Source organism: Gastrolobium bilobum, unplaced genomic scaffold (assembly GCF_033153095.1).
Source record: "Gastrolobium bilobum isolate Gb01-03AN ecotype WA unplaced genomic scaffold, APGP_CSIRO_Gbil_v1 utg21117, whole genome shotgun sequence".
Classification (NCBI taxonomy): domain Eukaryota; kingdom Viridiplantae; phylum Streptophyta; class Magnoliopsida; order Fabales; family Fabaceae; genus Gastrolobium; species Gastrolobium bilobum.
This window is the reverse complement of record NW_026897373.1, coordinates 184,046-187,896: the sequence shown is the minus strand read 5'-3', so window position 1 is coordinate 187,896 and position 3,851 is coordinate 184,046. Positions and strand designations below refer to the sequence as shown.

Below are 3,851 nucleotides of genomic sequence, written 5' to 3'. Positions count from 1 at the left end.
ACACCGTAACGACTTACGAGATAAGTCAACTAGTAACTAATACATGAGTACACAATCAACAAACTTACAACACAGAAGTAAACAAGAAAAACAAAATGCTTGAGTAGTTCAATGCATTATTGGAGTTGTCCAAGTTTGATAAGGTTCGCAAAGCGTGTCATGATTCGCAGTCGTGTTCACCCGTACGATAAAATGGGCCATATGCAAATTTGAATAAGGGCGTGCATAACAATTTTTTTTTTAGTCATTTTTTTTAATTTTTATTTCCAAACATAAAAAATGGCTAGAAAATTTATTTGTTAAAAGTAGTTTCTTTTTCAGATGAACCAGTTTAATTTTTGTTTTGGAGAACAAGAAAAAATGAATAATTTTTTTTTTTTCAGAAACAAAATGAAAAATACTTGTCTCTCTCAATCACTCTCCACTATTATTATCACCACTACCACTATCATCGCAACACGATCATCGCCACCATGCTACCGTCACCACTACCATTATTGTTACCACCACCGTCACCAACCACCACCATTATTCTCTAGCTATTGCCATTATCACCACCACCACCACTGTAAGAACCCGCACAGTTAATTTAAGAATTTAATTAATTAAATGTGAGTTTATGAAATAATTCCACAATTGACGTAGAATAAATATGAGGAGACTTGAATAATTATTATAAGGGCTTAATAATGTTGAAAGTCGCTTTTCTGATGAAAAATGCAGTTACCTGTTCTTTTTCATAGTGTAAGGTACCGGTTCTTCTTCATAAGTATAAGAGCGTATCGATGAAGTATCCCGAAAAATTATAATAAGTATGTGAATATTCCTATAATAATATATAGGACTGATATAACAAGTTTGGAGTCAAAATAATGAGAAATGGCGTCAGGACTGATACCGGCTACGTAAAAGCGCGTACCGGCAAAGTGCTGCGAAAATTATAATAAAAATATGATAAATCCTAGAAAAATGGCTAGGTTCAGAATTCAAAGTTTGAGATTAAAATAATTAACTAAGCTATTAGTGCTAATACCGATGCTTATAACTTAATTAGACTATATATAGTGATTTGCACACAACCCTAGGATGATCCTCAGCTTCCTACGTGAGTGTGGCTACTGCATTTTCTCTCCAAGCTTGTCACCTTCCTCCCTTCCTCTTGTGAGCCAAAGTGATCACCTTTTTGTTCAAGTTTATTCATCTAATCACCATAACTTGGTGTGAGCAACTTTGTGAGGGTGAGAGTCAACCCATTTCGGAGTTATGGTCTCTATTTAGTGGTGGTTTAGGGGTTGGGTTCTTGAGTTTCATGGAGGGAGCCATTGTCATGGCATTTGGAGCTTCAAGAAGCTACCTTTGAAGAGAAAAGACCTTGCTTGATAGCCATTTTCGTGGACCTTTGAAGTCAGAACCTTGGGGCTGGTTTGAGAGCTCCAAGAGCACTTGTGGTTCTATTTTGAGCCTTTGGGGTATGTTCCTCACCTTTGATCATGAGTTTCTTTGTTAAAGATCAAGTTTTGGCATGAAAAATGATAGGATTAAGTAGCTAACATGATCACTGGTCTAAATGGGTTTAAAGATGCATGCTTTAACATGTATATATGTTAAAAATGGAACCTTGGTTGGATATCTTTGCGAAAATGCAGAACTGCGTTATGTCGCGAAATATCCAGATATGATATTCGGATATTGATATCCGGATATGGGGTTGGTGATATCCGGATATGGATATTCAGATATGATATCCAAATATGGATATCCGAATATGGCCCCGTGAAATATCCGAATATTCTGAGAATTTCGAGATGCGTACTGTTCTGTCCGAACAGAAGCTTGGATTGAGTTTCTAGACCCTTGAATGGTTAATATGAACCTCTGCAATAATTGAACTAAGTCAGAATCACCTAGATTAAGGACTTACGGCTTTGGGAGAAGCCTAAGGAACACTAAACGAAAAAGGAAATGTTGTCATAATGAAATGAACCTTTAGAGTATGAATATTGATGATATTTCTGGTCTAAACAGATTGTAATTGTGCTGTTTGTGAACCTTGGGCTGTTGTGGACTCTTGACTTGGGATTGATTGCTTAAGAGGTAAGCTTTTGTGTTCTCGGTTTTGCCGATTGTTGGTTCCACCATACCTCATGGAGGGATGGTTTATATGCATGATGTGTTTTGTGAAATTATGTGATGAATATTTGAAATGCTATTGAGCTGTTAAGTGCAAGTGCCATATGATATGTATGTGGCGTACCACCTAGACGGTAAGCCTGAGTATGTGGAGACATACAAGTTGGTGAATCTGTGGGTGAGGTACAAGCGGAGTTCCTTGTACTGTAGGTTGTAGACATATGTAATTCCTACATGTTTATTTCTCTAGGCAGTAGGATTCTTACATACATGACATGGATATATGTTGCATTGCACAGATTTTGGAAATGATATTGTTAAACTGTTTTAGAACTTATATTGCACATGTAAGTGAGCTTGGGGTGGAGAGATCCTTGAGGATCCCTTGTCTTACTGAGATTTCTTTTTAGAGATCTCACCTCGTGTTGGGTCACATTTTCAGATTCAGGTACCTCGGAAGTTGATACCTTTAGGGCATGAGGCCGGAGTTGAGTTGAGTGGATATGTATGCTGTTGAGCTGATATGTTAGAGATTTCCATGCCTTATTTCAGTATATTGTTATTTGAGTTGAGACTTTGTTGGGCTTTGTTGCCTTATTTGGTGAGCATGAGGGTTGTCCATGCCACATTGACATCAATATGTTTGATTTAATTTGAGTTGTACTCATGTATCAGGATATGGTCCGGTCTATGTGTTGTAGTTTCGTGACTTGATACTATTTATATTATGAGGTTATTCAGTTAGTTATTATTGTAATTTACATACAGGTAATATTTTGAAAAATGAATAAGTAATCAATTTGGTTAATAATAATGACGTCATAATTGAAAAGGAAAAGTTAGCTTTCGCATTTATTTAGCTGCGCTACTGCCATATGTATGTTTAATAAACCGGATGGACACAGAGTGTTACAACCATCATTACCATCACCACGCCACCACCACCATCGCCACCACTACAATCACTGCCACCATCACCACTACCGTCACCAACCACCACCATCATTACCACCACCATTATTACCACCACCACCATCTTCGCATCCACTGCCATCACCACAACCATCGCCACCACTACCATCGTCGCAGCCACTACCGTCACCATCGCCACAACCATCATCATGCCACCACCACCACCAAACCATATGAAAAGAAAAGTAATGATCCAAAATTTTTAAACACAATTATCATTCCAGGAATAAAAATAGAACATGTTATCAAACATATTTTTTTTAGAAATTATTCCAACTTCCAAGGCACATAAATAGAAAAGAATTGTTTCTTTTCAGAAACAATGTTAGGAAACAAAATGGTTGTCATGCACACTCTAAATGACACAGGCATTGTGGCGCGTCATAGTTTGATTTGTGTAACCTGCGTATCAACTAGCAAAATATTTTTGATAAAAAAATTGAAATTTTGGTGATTTTTACATACCCCAATTGCTAATCACAGGTCAACTCGCATATTTTATTCACTTTTTCCCCTTAATTTTAATTTTAATTTAAAAAAAAAATCAAATTAACAATTTTTGCTGGTCAACTCGTGTGATCCATGACCCACAATGGGTCGTGTCTGGGTTTTAATTTTAGGACCGCGAACAAAAATCGGTCGTGTACAGGTTAGACATTTTGGCCCACGAATCAAACTTGACACGACACGAACTCGACCAAAGGAGTTAAAAACAAGATTTTACGTAAAAATGAAAAGGGGATAAAAAA

The 3,851-nt window shown here is 37.0% G+C and overlaps 1 long non-coding RNA gene across 1 annotated transcript; it reads left to right on the top strand.

Moving 5' to 3' along the window:
- Positions 1 to 1,119: 1,119 nt before the first annotated feature.
- LOC133306362 (uncharacterized) lies at positions 1,120 to 2,866 on the top strand. The gene is made up of 3 exons (XR_009750876.1): positions 1,120 to 1,469; positions 2,026 to 2,094; positions 2,573 to 2,866. It is a non-coding gene; the product is annotated as an uncharacterized LOC133306362 (long non-coding RNA).
- Positions 2,867 to 3,851: the final 985 nt, after the last annotated feature.